Consider the following 13,863-nt stretch of genomic DNA (forward strand, 5'->3'; position numbering starts at 1 on the left):
ATTCAATTGCTTATCATTAGAGATTCAGAACCCCTGTTTTTATAGCCCAGTAAACCTTTGAAATGTATTCTTTGAAAAGTAAGCCCAGACCAAATTTCTTTCTCCTGCTGGGGTGTAGACACACTGCTGTCTGCCCAAAGTTCATTGACGGTGGGTCAAGAGGCAGGAAGGCTTCCTGGGGGTACATTCTCCATCCCCATTGAGATTATATTCATCTTTTCCCACTCGATCTCCTGATCGCTTTGTTTACCTTGTATGTAATTGTGCTTTTCTTTGTCTTTGGTCACCCCCTTACCCAATTTACGTCAGACACACATTCAAGCAGATGGAACCACATTCCTTTGCCTGGAACAGCCGTGGCTTAGGCTCTGCTTCTCAAATACATTTTTAAGAACTTAATTCTAGCACTGCATTTTCAAATACATTAATTTCAATTACAACACAGAATACAAAGTGTACAGTGCTCAGTTTATATTAATTTATTATTACAAATATTGGCACTGTAAAAAACAAAAAAAAGTATTTTTCAATTCACCTCCTACAAGTACTGTAGTGCAATCTCTTTACAATGAAAGCTGAACTTACAAATGTAGATTTTTTTACAAAAAAAACTGCATTAAAAATAAAAGAAGGTAAAATTTTAGAGCCTGCAAGTCCACTTACTCCTACTTCTTCGTCAGCCAATCATTCAGACAAACAAGGTTGGTTACAATTTGCAGGAGATAATGCTGCCTGCTTCTTGTTTACAGTGTCACCTGAAACTGAGAACAGGCGTTTGCATGGCACTGTTGTAGCTGGAGTTGCAAGATATTTACGTGCCAGATGCGCTAAAGATACATATGTCCCTTCATGCTTCAACCACCATTCCAGAAGACATGCTTCCATGCTGATGATGGGTTCTGATTGATAACGACCCAAAGCAGCGTGGACTGAAGCATGTTCATTTTCATCATCTGAGTCAGATGCCACCAGCAGAAGGTTGATTTTCTTTTTTGGTGGTTCGGGTTCTGTAGTTTCTGCACCAGAGTGTTGCTCTTTTAAGACTCCTAAAAGCATGCTCCACACCTCGTCCCTCTCAGATTTTGGAAGGCACTTCAGATTCTTAAACCTTGGGTCGAGTGCTGTAGCTATTTTTCAGAATCTCACATCGGTACCTTCTTGGCATTTTGTCAAATCTGTTGTGAAAGTGTTATTAAAATGAACATGTGCTGGGTCATCATCCGAGACTGCTATAACATGAAATATATGCAGAATGCAGGTAAAAGAAAGCAGGAGACATGCTATTCTTCATTTCCCTCGTGCCCCCACCCCCCCGGAGTACAGTCACAAATTTAATTGACACATTATTTTTTAAGGAGCTTCATCAGCATGTCCTCTGGAAAGGTGGCTGAAGCATGAAGGGGCATACGAATGTTTAGCATATCTGGCATGTAAATACCTTGCAACTCTGACGACAAAAGTGACATGCGAATGCCTGTTCTCACTTTCAGGTGACACTGTAAATAAGAAGCAGGCAGCAGAATCTCCTATAAATGTAAACAGACTTGTTTGTCTTAGCAATTGGCTTTAACAAGAAGTAGGACTGAGTGGACTTGTAGGCTCTAAAGTTTTACACTGTTTTGGTTTTAAGTATAGTTATGTAACCAAAAAAAAAAAACTGCATTTGTAAGTTACTTTCACGGTAAAGAGACTGTACTTCAGTACTTGTATGAGGTGAATTGAAAAATACTATTTCTTTTGTTTATAATTTTTACAGTGCATATATTTGTAATAAAAAATAATAATATGCAGTGAGCACTGTGCACTTTGTATTCTGTTTTAATTGAAATAAATATTGAAAATGTAGAAAAGCATCCAAAATATTTTAAAAATGTCAATTGGTATTCTATTGTTATAAGCCTAGGTTCACCAGGGGAAGGAGACCAAAGTCCTGAGGTAAGTGGGCAAGCAGGATACCGGGAGGAAGCACAGGCAGGAACGTCTGTGAGGGGAGGGCTCCTACCTCATACTGAGAATGAGGGGCGATCAGCAGGTTATCTCAAGTGCCTATATACAAATGCACAAAGCCTTGGAAACAAGCGGGGTGAACTGGAGGTCCTGGTGAAGGCAAGGAATTATGACATGATTGGAATAACAGAGACTTGGTGGAATAACTCACATGACTGGAGTACTGTCATGGATGGTTATAAACTGTTCAGGAAGGACAGGCAGGGCAGAAAAGGTGGGGGAGTAACACTGTATGTAAGGGAGCAGTATGACTGCTCAGAGCTCCGGTATGAAACTGCAGAAATTCCTGGGTGTCTCTGGATTAAGTTTAGAAGTGTGAGCACCAAGAGTGATGTAGTGGTGGGAGTTTGCTATAGACCACCGGACCAGGGGGATGAGGTGGATGAGGCTTTCTTCCGGCAACTCGCAGAAGCTACTAGATCGCACGCCCTGGTTCTCATGGGCAACTTCAATCATCCTGCTATCTGCTGGGAGAGCAATACAGCGGTGCACAGACAATCCAGGAAGTTTTTGGAAAATGTAGGGGACAATTTCTTGGTGCAAGTGCTGGAGGAGCCAACTAGGGGGAGAGCTTTTCTTGACCTGCTGCTCACAAACCGGGAAGAATTAGTAGGGGAAGCAAAAGTGGATGGGAATCTGGGAGACAGTGACCATGAGTTGGTCGAGTTCAGGATCCTGACACAGGGAAGAAAGATAAGCAGCAGAATACGGACCCTAGACTTCAGAAAAGCAGACTTCGACTCCCTCAGAGAACTGGTGGGTAGGATCCCCTGGGGGAATAACATGAGGGGGAAAAGGAGTCCAGGAGAGCTGGCTGTATTTCAAAGAATCCCTATTGAGGTTACAGGGACAAACCATCCCGATGTGTCGAAAGAATAGTAAATATGGCAGGCGACCAGCTTGGCTTAACAGTGAAATCCTTGCGGATCTTAAACATAAAAAAGAAGCTTACAAGAAGTGGAAGATCGGACAAATGACCAGGGAAGAGTATAAAAATGTTGCTCGGGCATGTAGGAATGAAATCAGGAGGGCCAAATCGCACCTGGAGTTGCAGCTAGCAAGAGATGTCAAGAGTAACAAGAAGAAAGCCAAGGAAAGTGTGGGCCCCTTACTGAATGAGGGAGGCAACCTGGTGACAGAGGATGTGGAAAAAGCTAATATACTCAATGCTTTTTTTTGCCTCTGTCTTCACGAACAAGGTCAGCTCCCAGACTGCTGCGCTGGGCAGCACAGCATGGGGAGTAGGTGGCCAGCCCTCTGTGGAGAAAGAAGTGGTTAGGGACTATTTAGAAAAGCTGGACGTGCACAAGTCCATGGGGCCAGATGCGTTGCATCTGAGGGTGCTAAAGGAATTGGCGGCTGTGATTGCAGAGCCATTGGCCATTATCTTTGAAAACTTATGGCGATCGGGGGAAGTCCCAGATGACTGGAAAAAGGCTAATGTAGTGCCCATCTTTTAAAAAGGGAAGAAGGAGGATCCTGGGAACTACAGGCCAGTCAGCCTCACCTCAGTCCCCGGAAAAATCATGGAGCAGGTCCTCAAGGAATCAATCCTGAAGCACTTACATGAGAGGAAAGTGAGCAAGGAACAGTCAGCACGGATTCACCAAGGGAAGGTCATGCCTGACTAATCTAATCGCCTTCTATGATGAGATTACTGGTTCTGTGGATGAAGGGAAAGCAGTGGATGTATTGTTTCTTGACTTTAGCAAAACTTTTGACACGGTTTCCCACAGTATTCTTGTCAGCAAGTTAAAGAAGTATGGGCTGGGTGAATGCACTATAAGGTGGGTAGAAAGTTGGCTAGATTTTCGGGCTCAACGGGTAGTGATCAATGGCTCCATGTCTAGATGGCAGCCGGTATCAAGTGGAGTGCCCCAGGGGTCGGTCCTGGGGCTGGTTTTGTTCAATATCTTCATAAATGATCTGGAGGATGGTGTGGATTGCACTCTCAGTAAATTTGTGGATGATACTAAACTAGGAGGAGTGGTAGATACGGTGGCAGGTAGGGATAGGATACAGAGGGACCTAGACAAATTGGAGGATTGGGCCAAAAGAAATCTGATGAGGTTCAATAAGGATAAGTGCAGGGTCCTGCACTTAGAACAGAAGAATCCAATGCACCGCTATAGACTAGGGACTGAATGGCTAGGCAGCAGTTCTGTGGAAAAGGACCTAGGGGTGACAGTGGACGAGAAGCTGGATATGAGTCAACAGTGTGCCCTTGTTGCCAAGAAGGCCAATGGCATTTTGGGATGTATAAGTAGGGGCATAGCCAGCAGATCTAGGGACGTGATCGTTCCCCTCTATTCGACATTGGTGAGGCCTCATCTGGAGTACTGTGTCCAGTTTTGGGCCCCACACTACAAGAAGGATGTGGAAAAATTGGAGAGAGTCCAGCGAAGGGCAACAAAAATGATTAGGGGTCTGGAACACATGACTTATGAGGAGAGTCTGAGGGAACTGGGATTGTTTAGTCTGCAGAAGAGAAGAATGAGGGGGGATTTGGTAGCTGCTTTCAACTACCTGAAAGGTGGTTCCAAAGAGCATGGTTCTAGACTATTCTCAGTGGTAGAAGATGACAGGACAAGGAGTAATGGTCTCAAGTTGCAGTGGGGGAGGACAAGGAGTAATGGTCTCAAGTTGCAGTGGGGGAGGTTTAAGTTGGATATTAGGAAAAACTTTTTCACTAGGAGGGTGGTGAAACACTGGAATCGGTTACCTAGGGAGGTGGTGGAATCTCCTTCCTTAGAAGTGTTTAAGGTCAGGCTTGACAAAGCCCTGGCTGGGATGATTTAATTGGGGATTGGTCCTGCTTTGAGCAGGGGGTTGGACTAGATAACCTCCTGAGGTCCCTTCCAACCCTGATATTCTATGACTCTATGATTAATCCCAATTAATTTTTTTTTAATCGCGATTAATTTTTTTGAGTTAATCACGTGAGTTAACTGTGATTAATTGACAGCCCTACTTTTTTATGATTTTTGTAAGCCATCTTTAGTAAGTTTTAAAATTTGTGGTATTTCATCTGTCCTGAAAACTCTGGAATGATTGTCATAAACATATCTTTAATCTCATGAAAATATGTATTTAAGAATTATGAGTTATTACTCATCTATGTAAGAATGAATTTTTTATTGTTTTTCTTTCAGTCTCAGAACTGGGTTGGTGGCAGGTTATAAACATTAGCTGTGCATTATGTCCACTTGCTAAATCTTTATGAAATTTAATTTGGAAAACATTGGTGCGTGGGCACTGCAAAACTGCATTTCTGAATTAAGTGACTTTGTTACTGTCAATATGTTTCTTCCATATTACTCCAGTGCTCTAAGGTGCATTCTAGATCAATGCCCCATAAAAATATTCATTTGAAAGTAATGCTATCAAAAAAACAAGTATCACTATAACTTGCAGGTTTTGAAAACTCATAAAACACTCATAAAGCTTTAAAACAAGCAGAATGATTTTAAAAAAAAAAAAAAAAACCTCTAAAAATGTGTATGTTTGGGCACACAAACTCAATCTCTCACTGAAAAAGTACATCTGCCTTTGGAGTAAGTTTGTTTGCTCCAAGCTCTAGTGTAAAAATTCTCACAGCAAAATTAGAAGTACCTTAAAAAGGAGGTTTGCAATTGGAATACTGACCTAACCTTGATTACCACCCTTGCTCCTTGTTCAGTACTTATTACTTGTGCATGCTGACTCCATGTTATTTCCCAGTACCAGATCTAATGGTACATTTGACAGTTGTTGACAATTTGTTCTTTAGTGAATACAGTATTGGTACTAGACTGAAGAACAAGGACAAAACAGGTACAATGTAGGCAGCAGCAAACTTCCCCATATACCTCTCTCCTACTAATGTGCCATATATGACTTGGAGGAGTTACTTTTAAAGGGAAAATGTATTCTCCATCTCAATTCAGTGTTTGGTCTCTCTTCTTAAGACTTTCAACCAGAGTAGCAAGTGGTAACAAACTCATTTTACAAAGGCCACTCAACAGGCCGTCAGCAGGTTATATGTATGTGCCACCACTTTGTCTCATTATGGAAGCTTTAGTTAATGTGGAGTTGAGTTACGCACTTAAAGCACGGGTTTAGTATATTGGGAACAGAAGAAATCCTAACAAAGGTATAGGCTCAATACTTGGTAGAGATTGTAGAATTTTAATATTACTACAGAAAAAGGCTGACGTGTTCAATAAATATTTCTGTTTTATGTTGGGAAAGAAACAGAATTATGTCCTTGTGTCATGAGTGTGATCTGCTGTCCAGTACGAGGTGTCAAGTAATTATAATAGGGCAGTCATACAGAGTAATCTGGATTTCCTGATAAACTAGGCCCACTCAAACAAAATGTGTTTTAAGATAGCCAAAAGCAAGGTCATGCATCTATGAACAAAGAATGCAGGCTGTACCTACAGAATGGGGGTACTATATTCTGGAAAGCAGTGACCCTGAAAAGGATTTTAGGGGTCATAGTGGACAAGCAACTGAACGTTAGCTCCCAATACAATGCTATGGCAAAAAGAGCTAATGTAATCCTTGAATGAAAATTGGGATTGAGGAATAGGAGTAGGGAGGTGATTTTTACCTCTGGGTACAGTGTTGAGGAGACTGATCCTGGAATACTGTGTCCAGTTCTGGTGTCCACATTTTAAGAAGGATGTTGAACTATTGGGTAGAGTGCAGAAAAGAGCCATAAAAATTATCTGAGGGCTAGAGAAAATGCCATACAGTGAAACACTGAAAGAGCTCAATCTGTCTAATTTATCAGAAAGAAGATTGAGAGGTCACTTGATTACGATGTATAAATATCTTCATAGGGAGAAATTACTGGATACTAAAAGGCTCTTTACTCTAGCAGAAAAAGGCATAACAAGAACCAATAGCTGAAAATTGACCCCAGACAAATTCAAATTAGAAATAAGGCACAACTGTTTAACAGTGAGGGTAGTTAACCAGTGGAGCAACTAGCAAGTGAGGTGGTGGATTCTCCATCTCAGTATCTTCAAATCTAGACTAGTACCCTTTCTGGAAGATATTCAAACTTAAATAATTGGACTCAATACTGGGATAACTGGATGAAATTCTATAGCCTGTGTTATATAGGAAATCAGACTAGATTATTTAATTTTCCCTTCTGGCTTTAAAATTATGAAAAATACAGTATACTCTCTCCAAATTTACATCACTTACTCTTTGAGTACAGAATACGTTTTTCTCAGAATTAACACGTAGAGCTGTTATTTATTTTAGAGTTTACAGTTAATTAAAATGGGTCCTTTAAGGAATTTAGTACCCAGTGCTACAACTTTATTTTTGCCCCTAAGTATGTCCGTTACAGAATAACAGACTTCAAATTTCCAACATAGTTAAAGTCTGGAACATGTGTTAGTTTGTTTAAAATTAGATAAAACTGATTTTTAAAGACACATTAGCTTTTTTCCCCTTTTTTCATTCATGGTGCCACTAAAGGGCAGACTTAAGGTTGGTTGCTTTAATTGTGCATTTCTTACCTTAATATGTTTGGATTTCTGTTAGATTTAAGTTTAACCTTAACTTAATTTCCTGGGTTTATATCAATGGGTTTTGGGCTAATTACAACATCCCTGTAATATTGTTTACCCTAAATTACTGCAATGTACTGTCCACCTTAACTCTACATTAACATAGTTATTGAATGTGTGTGTGTTTGTGTAACTGGAAAGAAAAATTAAAACTTTGCTTGAAGTTTTAAATGAGCACAGTCTAAGCAAGTAAAATAATATTCATAACCACACTCTCTGTAAGATGTTAAATGGATTTAGTCTTTTCCATGTTTAAAACCACTATTTTAAACTATTTTTAAAACTTTGCAGTTGAATTTTTTTCTTTTCAGACAGATCTTCCAAGTTAGAAAAATCTTGAGATCAGCAAGACTGTGGTCTGGAGTGTTGGAAGCATTTAGCCGTAGGTTGGTCTGGGAAATAATTGCAGTCTTGTATGAAAATTTATGGGTCCTGTGGTTGGTCACTGAATTTTCCAATTTTCATTGAAGGTGGTCTTTTCATACTGTGTACCATAGGGAAGACAAAGGTGTGTGTGTGTGTTCCGGGTAGGGTGTGCTATTCTATTGTGTAGTTAATAGTTTCTCTTGTAGAGAAACTATTAAAGGGTCACCCTCCTTTTCTTTGGATATAACAATGGGTATAACAGCCCTGAGTGATGACAGAAGAGTTTCATGGAAGGACTTCTTTGAAATGGACATTTAAGTATGAAAGTTGAAAATTGCTTTCTCCAGCAATTTTCTTTAATAATAGGGAGATAAACTTTTATCTGGACACTGTTGGTAGTATTCAGCTGTGCAGCTCCTAGCATGCTGAGAATGTGTCAGGGTAACCTTGCTTACCCTACTGTGAGAAAGATACAGTATGGTCTTTACCCATTTCTATTAGTTGGCTTGGAGTGTATCAATTTTGTGTATCCCTTGTGGCAATCTGCTTATTAGGGGATGGCACCCAAAACAAAATCTATTTTGCTTTTTCATTAAACTCAACTTGGTTGATTTTATTTTATTTGTGGGGCTAAGAGGTAAACCACTACAGTATTGTGTCTGGTGGTGTGTGTACAATATCTTTAATTATTAAATCTTGAATTGAACTGTTACTGAAGAATATAGATTCATTTCAAAATGACCACAACATATAATCATCTTAGAATCATTTCACGTACTGGAAATAGTGGAGCAGAAGTGATTGTGTCCCTTTGGCAATATTGAAAGGACAGCAGTGGGACGTGACAGGGATATTTAGTTCTTACGTATATATTCTACTCTTAGGTTCTCAAATACCACTCCTATTGAAGTCAATGGGAGCAGTGCCTGAATTAGGGGAACTGAACTTGACTCTAAGAATTAGTGTTTTAATTATCTGGAAGTGACAATTCAGAAATAAGAGAAACAAGGTGGGAGAGGTAATATCTTTTATTGGACCAATTTCTGTTGGTGAGAGAGATACAAGCTTTTGAGCTCACACAGATTGAATTTGACCTGAAGAAGAGCTCTGTATAAGCTCAAAAGCTTGTCTCTCTCTCTCCGACAGAAGTTGGTCCAATAATAGATATTACCTCACCCACCTTGTCTAGCTAATATCCTGGGACCAACACATCTACAATAATGCTGCATAATTCAGAAGTAAGTAATTCATATACTTGCTCGTGTACCTTTATACATTACACTATTTGAAATGAACTTTACAATTTCTGACCTTGGTATTTTCATGATAAAATAGTTGTATATCAAGGGAAGCCATGATGATAAAGACTTGGGGTCAAATTTATGCCTGATGTAATTACTTTGACTTCAGTTTGGATTTTAAATTTTATTTCCATCCAGTGGACTTGAATGTAGAGCTTCCAGGGTTAAAGTCTTCCTCATTGTAAATGCATTCATCTCCTTTCCTGAGAGAGACTTTGATTGCCAGTAAATAGTTCCTCTGTGCATCATTATTAGAAAATTCTGACCACTGTGAGTTCTGGAGTGCCAGCATATACTGTTTCCAGTACAGCATACAGGCCAACGGAGGGGTAGTCCTCTAACCCTGCTAATGTGTGGTATACTCTTATTACATTAAAATCAATTAACTGGCATGATCTCAACACACATGGAAGTGAGGTATGCAAGAAACTAAATTAATTTTGTAACTCTACAAACTAACAAATGATGTAATTTTAACATAGGCAGCAGCTGTATTTCTTGTGACTTTTAGTGAGGGCAAACAGCAAATCCAACATCTGAAAGCACAAAGTGAATTTAAAAAAATACTAGAATGTATGGTCTATCTTTGTATGGGGGAGAATGGCAACATGTCATAGTCAAGAAGCAAACAAAGCAATAAGGAGAGCTGAAAATAAATTAGTATTAGTATCAAAGGAAATGTGTATATTTCTGGGTCCTTCTCTGTCTGTAATTTCTATTTCTAGGAGGAGAGAGGGGAAATACTTCTTTATTCATATTAAAGATCATGAGGTTCAATTTTAGCTGAATACAGCATAATATTTGTGGTTTTGGGAAGCAAGTGTTTGAGGAGATTTATTCCGAAATCTTTTCCAAAACCTATAAAAGGTTTTCTTTCCTTTACCGGTCATTTGCGTCAGTTATATATTCCCAATGATGGGGGGTTTTTATATTACTTTTAAAAATCTACTGGAGTACTGTCTTGTTAACCCTTATTGTGGATTATTTCAGGGAACACTATACAGATACAGACATATTTAATACTACAAAAATTATTAACATGAAGTGCATCTAAATAGCTCCTGAAACTAATACATTTGTTTAATACCTACTTTGTACAGACTTGCTAAGCCCCTAAGTTTTCACAAAAACTTGAGTCAAGCCTCAAAAAGTCATGTACTTTGCTGAAAAATAATAAGATTTTTTAAAAATAATAAATTGGAGTTCATTTTGTGTTTTGGTTTCTGCACCTTTAGGTTATACTCTGGTCACATTTTTGAAGCTTTTCTACACAGTTATGAGGGCTAGAAGAAAGGAATGAAAGGGGTGCAATAAAAAATCACGTAATTTTATTTTAGGTTAGGGGCATTGCATGTTGGTTTCAGGTTTATAATATACATAGAAATGTTATATAGAAAGCTACAATAAAAGAAAGTGAAAGTTGCAAAGTCAAGCTTCTAAAAGTTAGGAAATGCCAGAATTAAGGTTGCCTATGCAACCTTTATGTACCCTCCTTGTGTGTATGCAGTATGATACAGTCTTTAATTACATGATCAAATACTATTTTTCCACAGGATCCCTGCCTCATTCAGAGTACAGAGTAAACTCTGCTGGGGAAATGAATTAGGGTTCTATAGTGAATGAGGCTGTTGTCTGTAGGACCCGTTCCTCATTTTTTGCAGATTTTGAAAGGGGTTTAGATTAACGAGGCAGGGGCTGCAGGAAGAAAAAGGATGTCTTATGGTTAAGACAGTTGAAATTGCACCCTGGAGAATTTAGTTTTATCCCTGCCTCTGATACAGAGTTCCTGTGTACTGCTGGAAAAGTCAAAACCTTTCATTCATTGCGTGTTCTTCATTTTCTAGGTGCTTAACATGAGCACCCTGGGATCTGGTTTGCAGCAGTGCTGAGCACTCATAACTGCAACTGAAGTGCCTGCTCAATGGGTGGAAAACTTGATGGGGCTGATGGTGATAAGAACAGCCCCAACAGAAAGGGGAAGAATGTAAGCTGAGGGATGCAGCGGTGGCTCCTCCCCCTCCAGAGTCTCTAATCACTCATTGGCCTGCTGGGGCAGGAGAGGAGCTGACTGGTCCCTCACTCTCCCCTTTCCTTAATTTAAACTGTAGTCTGGGCTGAATGGAGCCTTTTTTGCTCCATGTCAGCAGCCTCACTCTGGTAGTGTTGGAGCGATGTTTTGTGGCTGCGGAAGGTCTGACTCATTGCCTTTTTTGAGGTCAGGACGGAATTTTTTGTTCCTGTAGGGGCCAAATTGGTGTGGGCCTGGTGGGTTTTTTCACCTTCCTCACAGCATCTTGGAGACACAGTTATATTAAATAGGAGTAGGATTTAGTAGTTAGTTGTATTACTTAGTAGGGATATTAGTTCATCACAACTTACAGCCAGTTTCCAGTGTCATTAAAAGGATAAAAGGAACAGTTCTCTGAAGTAAAAGACCTGGGATTTTGCTGATGGGTGTTGAGTGCATGGGATAAGGGAGACCTTTTGGCTTTCACAGGCTGAAATACCCCCCCTTTGCTATCCTCTGTCCCCTTTGTAGGGGTTTGTGGGGCAAGTGGTAGGAATCAGATGAGTGAGCGAAGTCCTAGCTGTAGGCTGAGGAAAGTCTACCCTGAGTTATGGTTTATGTGGTAGGAACCCAGTAACCCCTGCACTGGAACTCACTTAAATTGACTGGTATGTGAGAGCATGTGTGACAGCGTGAATAATGCCCTCCCCTGGGTTAAGTTGACTAAGGTTTTGACCTGCCACCTAAAATACATCCCTGTGTTTGTCCTCATTCGCTGCCATGTCCAGATCAATCAATGGAAGTTGTGCATTGAATATAGAACGTGCCGTAAAAACGCTAGCTACTCTGAAAAATCAGGCCATAGGTGTTTCAAGTTAGGCAACAAAAATTAGTGGACACTAGACAATTTTGTATATATTTTCCTCTGTGCCTCAGTTCCTCATCTGTACAATGGAGATAAGACCATCAGTCCATTTCACTTGTTGTGATGAGCACCATAGAAAGGCCTGTGAGGAAATTAATAAATTATTATTCCAGGTAGGTTTTGGATAGTGTGTACTGAATAAGGAATGGGGTTACATGTTGAGTGGTGATGGTAATATTAAATATGTACCCATTCAGGATGTCATTCAACTGTCTTATCTTATACTTAGCTTATAAGTTTGTTGGGGCAGAAACTGTCTTTTTGTTCTGTGTTTGTACAGTGCCTAGCAAAATGGGGCCCTGGTTCATGACTTGGGCTCTTAGGCACTACAATAATACAAATAAATAATAAAAATAATAAACCATAAACCCATCTGTTTCCTTCGTGCAATTCCCTGTCTTATTCACTACACGTCTTTCAAATTCTGTAATAAGTGAACTTAACAGAAAACAGCCTCATTCACTGCACTGAAATTTTTGAAATATTTTTGGATGTTTCTCTACATTTTCAATATTGATTTCAATTACAACACAAAATACAAAGTGCACAGTGCTTACTTCATATTATTATTTTTTATTACAAATATATGCACTGTAAAAATTATAGACAAAAGAAATAGTATTTTTCAATTCACCTCATACAAGCACTGAAGTGCAATCTCTTTATTGTGAAAGTGTAACTTATAAATGCAGATTTTTTTTTGGTTACATAACTACACTCAAAACCAAAACAGTGTAAAACTTTAGACCCTACAAGTCCACTCAGTCCTACTTCCTATTTTGCCAATCGGTAAGACAAACAAGTTTGTTTACATTGATGGGAGAGTCTGCTGCCTGCTTCTTATTTACAACGTCACCTGAAAGTGAGAACAGGTGTTCGCATGGCACTTCTGTAGCCAGTGTTGCAAGGTATTTACATGCCAGATATGCTAAACATTCGTGTGCCCCTTCATGCTTCAGCCACCATTCCAGAGGACATGCTTATGAAGCTCGTTAAAAAAATAATGCGTCAATTAAATTTGTGACTGTACTCCTTGGGGGGATGGAGGGGAGAGAATTGCATGTTTCCTGCTTTGTTTTACCCGCATTCTGCATATATTTCATGTTATAGCAGTCTCGGATGATGACCCAGCACATGTTCATTTTAATAACACTTTCACAACAGATTTGGCAAAATGCCAAGAAGGTACCAATGTGAGATTTTGAAAAATAGCTACAGCACTCGACCCAAGGTTTAAGAATCTGAAGTGCCTTCCAAAATCTGAGAGGGACGAGGTGTGGAGCATGCTTTTAGGGGTCTTAAAAGAGCAACACTCTGGTGCAGAAACTACAGAACCCGAACCACCAAAAAAGAAAATCAGCCTTCTGCTGGTGGCATCTGACTCAGATGATAAAAATGAACATGCTTCAGTCCACGCTGCTTTGGATTGGTATCAATCAGAACCCATCATCAGCATGGAAGCATGTCTTTTGGAATGGTGGTTGAAGCATGAAGGGACATATGAAACTTTAGCACATCTGGCACATAAATATCTCGCAACTCCAGCTACAACAGTGCCATGCAAACGCCTGTTCTCAGTTTCAGGTGACACTGTAAACAAGAAGCAGGCAGCATTATCTCCTGCAAATTGTAACCAACCTTGTTTGTCTGAGTGATTGACTGACCAAGAAGTAGGAATGAGTGGAC

The 13,863-nt window shown here is 39.7% G+C and overlaps 1 protein-coding gene across 23 annotated transcripts in view; it reads left to right on the top strand.

The window, feature by feature from the left end:
• RALGPS1 (Ral GEF with PH domain and SH3 binding motif 1) overlaps positions 1 to 13,863 on the top strand; it is a 399,374-nt gene that overhangs the window by 159,177 nt on the left and 226,334 nt on the right. The window lies entirely within an intron of this gene.

This window comes from Lepidochelys kempii, chromosome 16 (genome assembly GCF_965140265.1).
Source record: "Lepidochelys kempii isolate rLepKem1 chromosome 16, rLepKem1.hap2, whole genome shotgun sequence".
NCBI classification, from domain to species: Eukaryota; Metazoa; Chordata; order Testudines; family Cheloniidae; genus Lepidochelys; species Lepidochelys kempii.